Source organism: Mesocricetus auratus, unplaced genomic scaffold (assembly GCF_017639785.1).
Source record: "Mesocricetus auratus isolate SY011 unplaced genomic scaffold, BCM_Maur_2.0 Super-Scaffold_100676, whole genome shotgun sequence".
Lineage (NCBI taxonomy): Eukaryota > Metazoa > Chordata > Mammalia > Rodentia > Cricetidae > Mesocricetus > Mesocricetus auratus.
This window is the reverse complement of record NW_024429266.1, coordinates 27,200,021-27,208,461: the sequence shown is the minus strand read 5'-3', so window position 1 is coordinate 27,208,461 and position 8,441 is coordinate 27,200,021. Positions and strand designations below refer to the sequence as shown.

The following is an 8,441-nucleotide window of genomic DNA, read 5'->3' as shown; positions in this document are numbered from 1 at the left end:
ATCAGTTTATGTTCTCTACCCTCTCCTTTTGTTACTCATTAAATCATTCTGAAAATACAGCCTCACACTGCGGTTTGTGACAAACCTTGAAGAATATAACGATGGTAATGATGGGATGTAATTGGAGGAATCAGATCATTAAGACACAAAGTCCCAAGTGTTCATGTCACTTAAGGATTTAATAAAGGCTAGGACCATGTTTCTCTGGCTTTAAATCTAGCTACTTTCACCTCAGTCTCCCAGTTATGGATACCCCAGTGTATCACATGAAGTTATAGCAGAAGAAGCTCATATTCCCTTTATCTACACCACTTACTTATTCTTTTCTTACCTCTGCTACCCTTCCCTCAACCTCTCTCTGGGTAAGCCCAGGAAAGGAGATAGATGAGCAAAGTCCAAGGGAGTGTGCTTTTCTATACACCCCAGCTAGTTGGGAAATAGCAAATCTCAGCCAACAGAGGCTGCAGCAAGATCCCAGCTTTGTGATGGGCAAGACAGAACTAAAGATGTCAGTCTCTGTCTTTACTCTTCAGAACTTTTTAATAATGTGTGTTTTTTGCTGAGTTCCTCTATTTCATTGCTGCTGCTTCTCTGCAGTTTTAATTTATAATTTATAATGAGGTGTTATTTTTCACAGAGGGTGTCATTAATATTTTAGCTATTGCAGTGCTGATGCAGGCTGACAACCAGGAAATGGCCTTAGTTGGGTACATGTGGAGCCCAGCGGGAAGGGAGACAAGCAATACTGATTGACTTACTCAGTATCCGCATCCATGGTGGCAGCAGAGAGATGGTGGGAGGTTGGGATGTGGGGTGGAGAGGCTGGGAGGAATTGTCAGGAGACTGAAACACAAAAGCCAAGGAGAAAAGAAGGCAATCCAGTAAGAGGAGACTGTGCCAACTGGAACAAAGAACTTTTACAAAGAGAAAAACCGCCCTTTGTATACAAGCCAAAGACCAAGACAGGAAAGATATCAGTTTGGTTTGGATACAGATTATTTATATTTTATATTATCTGTCAACCAGCCAGAATTGAGCAGCGAGTGAGAAACTAGTCCCAGACTGATGAGGAGGTTATGGTCTCATAGCTCCATTCTTTCTACTAACCTTCTCTACATATCTTGGACATGAAACCTGCCTTGACATGACTTAAACATGAAACTTGCCTTTTCTAGGCTGAATATTTAAAATGAAGACATTTATCTAGGTCAGTGGTTCTCAACTTTCCTAATGCTGCAACCCTTTAAGACAGAACTGGTAGCTCTCATCAACACTGTAAGGCATGACGTTAGGTTTCATGTTATTGAGATTCATTATATTTCCCTGAACTCTATGCCCATGATATCTAAGGAAATGGGGATCACACACACACACACACACACACACACACACACACACACACACACACACACGCACGCACGCATGCACGCATGCATTCTCAAGGACCATCACATACTTGTATGTGTTTTCCTGTGTGTTCCTTTCATCCTGCCTCTTCATCCATGCATTTTTTTTCTCTTTAGACTCCACTTCTTTAACTCAGACATAAATTTGACAGAGTGAAGCAGGGAGGACAATGGGGTAAGGGAGAAATTAGAACAAAGCATGATATACACTTATGAAAATGTCTTAACGAAACTTTTGTATTGTGTGCTAACCTCAAATATCTTGGGGTAAATTTTTGAAAAAGATGTCTGTGACTTTGATAAGTGAGGGGGAATCTGTCTTCCTCAAGTATTTATCTAATACTAACTCGTCAGCCCTAAAATCATGTCCTTATGAGCAGCACTAAGAGGATGCAGGTCAGCAGGTTGAATTTATACATTTATGTGGATGTCTAAATGGAACAATAACAATTAGAGAAGAAAGAAGAAAACAATAGAGATGATAAAAGAAGGAGGGCTTGGAGACAGAGGAAGGGAAGCCATGGGGCATGGAGTAGAACATACTAATAGTGGATTGAAGGTGATCAAAGTATCCTATATGCATGCATGGAAGGTCACAATGTAGTTCACAATTTGTACAATTAATAAGTGCTAGTAAAATGGAAATAAATATCAAGTATCAACATTTCCTTGGTGCCTCCAGAAGAATGCACACTGACAAGAGAATTAGTGAATGCATAAATATAAAAGAAATAAGAAAGTAAAAAGAATTAAAATTCCAGACAAAATACTGTCCAGTGAAGCCCACACTGAAGCAGTTATTCACGTCATGGTGGCCCACAGAATAGAGGCCATATGGTCAGCTGCATTCGCCTTGCTTATAAAGCCTCCCTCAGTTTAAACCAAATTAGTTCTGCTTAGTTGTTTACTGAAGCCGCACTCTTAAGGACCTGAGTATCTTCCCAGAATCCACAGTCATCAAGGAGGGACAAGAAGAGCTATTTGCGGAACCTGTATGTACTGGCTACTTGTATGCCAATTTGAACCAAGCTGCAGGAGCCTCAGTTGAGAAGATGTCTCCATAAGATCAGGGTAGAAGCAAGCCTGTAGGGTACTTTCTTAATTAGTGCTAGATAGGGAGGCCCCAGTCATTGTAGCTAGAGACAAACTCTGGGCTGAAGGCCCTGGTTCTATAAGAAAGCAGGCTGAGCAAGCCATAGGGAGCAAGGCAGAAAGCAACTCCCTCCATGGCCTCTGCATCAGCTCCTGCCTCCAGGTTCCAGTCCTCATTGAATTTAAGTCATTGGAAGGAATAATAATCTATTCACACAGCCAAGATTGTCATGAGACTTAAAGCACTTGCAATCTTAGAAACTGAAAGCCAGGGACTGGAGAGATGGCTCAGTGGTTAAGAGCACTGACTGCTCTTCCAGAGAACTTGGGTTCAATTCCTAGCATCCACATGGCAGCTAACAATTGTCTATAACCCCAAGATCTGACACCCTCACACAGAAATACACCAATGCACATGGAATAAAACATAAATAAATGAATTATTTTAAAAAACTGAAAACCAGCTGAAATTCTGTTAATTTTTAGATGTACTCAGGAGACTCCACGGAGCATCTAACTATTCACATCCTTCATCTTGTACCCTCCTTGCTTCCCTCACCAGAGTACAAATCTGCACACTCAGCTCAGTGAGTTGCACATGAGAATGAATGACTATGAGTGACAAAAGCTCAATTGAAGCTTTGTAAAACGCAGGGCTGCATGACGCAGTGGATAAAGTGCTTGTCCAAGGAATATGAGGACAAGAGCTGAGATTCCTAGAACCTGTGTAAATGCTAGGCAGGTACGGTTGCCTACCTTTAATCCCAGGGCTTGGGTGGCAGAAACTGGATTCCTGGAGCAATTAGCTGGCTACAGTAGCTACTCTCATACGATTCAGATTCAGCAAGAGACCCTGCCTCAGTGAAGTGGAGAACAGTTGAGGAAGACAGAAAACATCTACTCAAGGCCTCCACACACATGTGAGCCTACACGCATGCAAACATGCACACATACACCACACATAAAAACATTGAAAGTATAAATTATGATATTCCTTGGAATGTAGCATTACTGTATTGCCTTGTTTTTCTTCATACCTTTCTTCCTTCCCCCATTAACACACTTAGCAATGTATTTACCATCAAATTAAAAGTAACTCAAAATCTTACGAAACAAAAGCTGTTGTCAACTGCCAAGCAATTCATCCCTGGGCCAGTGTTTCAGCTGAAAGGTGACCGTATGTTTACATCATGGAAAGAATGAGATTATAAAAAAACAGACCCTTTCACCTGACTGGCTGCCTAGTAGGCTGTAATTTAATATGTAGAATTACCTGCTCTTTCCAATGTTTTTCACTATCCCCAGAGAGAGCAGCCCACATGCTCAGACCATCACATGGCCAACGAGAAACTAAGGTTTAAGGCAGTAACTAGAAACCTTTTCTCTGCTTCACCCAAGTTCAACTCTCCAGCACAAACTTGGCTCTCGTATACCACTTTTCTAACTATTCCAAATCTGTAGTCCCTCCCTAGCCCCTTGGCCTGCTGTGGCCACCTCCCCTTTACCTGGGACATCCTCTGCACCTCAAAGGCACAGAGTAGCTTTCACCGAGCCTATCTCTTTTCAGAAAATGAAATAGCGCCCCCCAAACTTAGAGCCAGTTAAAATGCTTAGCTTTATACTGTGCTTGTGAAACTCCACGGAGCCCTGCTGAGCTCTTGACACTGCCACTGTGTGACCGCCTTCTTCTTCCACTGGAAAGCAAGCCTGCACTCTCAGAAGGAGTCTAGTTACTACGGTGAATGGTAACGGTTAGAAAGGTAGATTGTTTTCAGTGTTTACTGAGACCTATCAGAATTCCAAATGATCAGTCATTGAAAATTGGTGTCGTAGCAGTCTGGCAAATATGAGGTCTTATTAAGAGGCAAGGTATTATGATAGTGCATTGGTTCTGGGGGTTCGATGCCCACCTCTTATTCTTCTCCAGCATCATTAAGTAATGACAATCATTCATTTTCCCATTTTAAAAGCTATTCGCTAATGATAGGTGAGTTGGAAAACATGACAGTAAGTTTGTCACAGACTTGGGAAACATATGCCATCATCCTTGATAACTGAACACTGTTTTTCTTTTAGGAATTAAAAGCCATATTGAAATGAGTATCTAAACAAACTTTGGTGGAGATGAGATCAAACCACATTGAGTAATCCTCAAATAGACTACAGACGGAGGGACAAAGGGGCTCAGGCTGACAAATAGTTGACACACATGGAAAGGCATCAAAATTAACTGTCTGTGTGTGTGTGTGCGGGTGTGGGGGGAATAATGCCATAGACGTAAGAACAAAGGGTATCAGGAGACTGGAGGAAGAGACCGAGGAAGCTGGAGAGGATTCTTGCAGAGACTGGTCCACTGGTCCACTGGTCCTGGCTGGTCCTGACTGGTCCCGGGAAAGGAACAGGGTCTTTTTCTTTGTTTACTTCATGTTGCTATAATTGCTGTTTTGTTTCACTTCATGTGGTTTGTCAAGACAAGGTCTCTCTCATTCATCACTTGAGCTGCCCTTGATCTTGTGATTCCCCTGCTCCCGTTTCCTGATGCCTGGGGTTCCAGGGGTGCATCGCCACACCTGACTCCTAGAGAGCAACTACCTACACAGAGGGAAAAGGAAAAGATTCCTGCTCACAGGTCCCACCAATCCCATCAGCACTCACAGGCACCATGGATCCACGTATTCCGCATGCCCAGAGCTGTTAGGTACACCCTACATGTGAGGGTAGTTAACCCTGCTAACTCAGAGGAGACATTCCCTTGACTTCACACATCTTAAGAGCAAAGTTCTTGAAAGTGAAGCGCTTGGCTAGGCATCTGGCTTCTCCGAGGGATCTCTGACTTGAAACTGCATGTTATTCCTCTACCAGGCATTACCTGTATGTCACATCTGAGATGTGCTTCACGCCTGGATACTTCATCCTGGTACAAGAGCCACATTAATCAAAGCCATTAATTTTTGTGTCTGTGGGCCTCTTTCATTGGCAGACTTATGGGTGAGCTCATTAGCCAATATCCCACGGGAAGATGTTCTTGGAAGCTAAACATGCCCTGTGTCACACCTGTCCCTTCCCTGCCATAAGAGGACGTGTCACTCAGATTGGTTCTGCTCCAGGAGGAAGGAACTGAAGTCTCTCAGTGTAAACATCACAGCCTGTGCTGAAGAAATGCTTCACGGGAATTCACCAGGGGCAGGCAGCTTCTTAATTCCGCCTGCACAAGGAGTAAGCCTTTAGAAAATTCGCACAACCCTGTAGAAGGAAAAGTGGAAAAGGTATACAAATAGAAATGTGCACTCAGCCCTTCCCAGACCAACACCATTGTTTGCTCTAAACTGATAACTGAACATGAATGTGTCTTCATACGGCAAATAACAGCAAGATATCACTAGTCACTTCCATGTTTCTGGCTCAAACTGAAAGAAGCCAAAAAAAGCACATAGTTCACCTTTTCTTTTCTTGCTGATAATTTTAAATTATAAACAAGGAGACAAGAAATAAAACCCAGAAATATTAATGAATGACAGAAGGCTGCAGGCCACCGAGCACACGGGAATGAAAGACAGGAGACCATGCACTGTTTCAGAGGTGGGTGGATCTCTCCAGGCTGGTGAACAGATGGCGACCCTACACAGCAGGTGAAGGAAGAAGGTCTCACTGCCCACGCCAATAGCTTAGTTGTTTGAGCAAGCTATGGAAGGGAGGGTTCTCTTGCAGCTCATGAAGGGAACCTCTCGACTCCTGCCTCTAGCTCTCAAGTGGAAGACAAGTGAGGGAAACAACTTAGTCAAAAACAGAGTGACAGATTTAGAATGCCAGATGTGAGAAGACACATCTGTAATCTCACACCCAGGAGGCTGAGACAAGAGAATTACAAGTTGGAAGCCAGTGTAGGCTGTGTATCTAGATGCTGTTCCACAAATGAATTAATTAACTAGTTAATTAATTAATAAGTGGTTCTAGGATCTGAGCATGACAACACAATTTGTTAAGTCCATATCTGGTGGTTTAGTGAGTGGCGGGGACAATGAAGTATGTGCATAGTAGGTACCTGTGCCCCATCACTTTTGACTCATTACTTGTATTTAGTAGTTATAATAGATTCTAGGCAGGTAAGATATTTTTATTACCTTAAATTTTCAGCAAAAAAACTTGTACACCTAACCTAAAGAAGGGAAATAGCCTGTTCCATTTAAGACAGCCTCTGCAGACAGGTAGTCATACAGCCATTTTTAAAAATGCACTAAACTCCTTGAAACAGGAGGTAACCCAGCAGAGCTCACACACCAGTTGGAGTGGACTTGAACTCAATCCTACTAGTTCCCAAACTCAGCTGTTTCTGCTGCATCAACTTGGAGTTGAGGGTTTCCTCTGAGGAGAACTGCTTTGTTATTCTATAGCTAGATACACAAAAGGAAGTAATGACAGGCATGTTTATTCTAATATTGGTAATGTGGCCCCTGAAAAAAAGGGTAGGTGTGGTGAAGCCATCTGGAGAATGTTGCTGAAGGTCTGCAGAGTCAGCTGAGTGGTCTGCAAGTCATAGAGATGCTATCCCATTTTCTTACACTCACATGGACCTTGCCTAGCACAACACCATAAAAACAATTCAGCATCTTCGGTGGCAATGCTCTGATGGTTTGTCTTCTAAAATGATCGCTGAGAAGCTTGGTATAACCCTAGCAAGCAGAATGACTGTGGCAACCAAGACAATGATTGCCTTTGCTTGACTCTGGGGCCTTCCGCGCAGATTCATATGTGGCAATGTTTGTCTTTGCAGTGTGTGTTCTGCAAATCTTTCTGTGTAGAACATCTGCACACCCACAGACTCCATTGTCCTCTCAGCTGATGAGACCTCTGGACACTCAGTGCATTGGCAGAAATGTGCTATTCTGACCACCAAAGCTCCATCTGTTCTCATTCCCCGATGTGTTCTCAAGCTTCTCTTGAGCACATGGATTACCTACATATTGATCTCTTGTATTTGGTGTCATAACAGATTCTAGACTTGTAAGTTATTTTTATTACCTTTAATTTTCCTCAGAAGAACTTGTAAACCTAACCTAAAGAAGGGAGATAGCATACTTCTGTTCTATTAGTCACTGTGAACAATTCTCTTCTTAAATATGAAAAGGTAAGGGAATTTACAATAGTGCAACCTTGAGATACTTTCTCATGGAGCCATTAACTGTGGCCATTGAAGAAGTTACCCTGACTTATGGACAGCTTCGTCCACATTGGCCTCAGTGAGCTCAGAGCAGGTTTCTTTCCTGTGGCTCTAGATATATGTGACAAACAATATTGATGAAAATAATGAATTAATTTTGCAGTTAGATGAATCTCATCTAGATACTCAGACCTTGAACATGGCTACCATCGTGCCAGTTTCATAAATAAGAAAACCAAGAATGAGAGTTTCTTTCTCAGGAATATATATCCTGTCCATTGGACCAGAATTCAGACTCAGGCCTGGATGTGTACTAGGCACAATATTCTAGTTCATCCTGCTCTGTCCTCACACTCCAGTATAGACCGTGACATGCCACCTTCTTCAGTTCATGTCATTGGCTGCTTGGTTTCTGTGTCTCTCCCCACCTCTGGTGCAGCCATATGAACATCAACTCAATTCAGCCTCAAAACTCATTTAAAACTTGAGAGTGAGTAGTTTTTCTCTGGACACACACACATGCTCACACACTTACACACATACTCTAACACACACTCACACACATGCTCATAACACATTCACACACTCATACTCACACACACACTCACACACGTTCATAACACAGTCACACACTCACACACTCACACACTCACATACACACACATGTTGAAGAACAAAACACCTAGTTGATTTGATTCTAGTGCATAACCACATTACTAATCTACTATTTCTCATATTCTTTATTTATATTCTTTCAGTGTTGTTTTATCCTCATGTTCCTAAGA

The 8,441-nt window shown here is 42.4% G+C and overlaps 1 protein-coding gene across 1 annotated transcript in view; it reads right to left on the bottom strand.

Moving 5' to 3' along the window:
• LOC110339217 (peflin-like) overlaps window positions 1–8,441 on the bottom strand; it is a 147,789-nt gene that overhangs the window by 77,549 nt on the left and 61,799 nt on the right.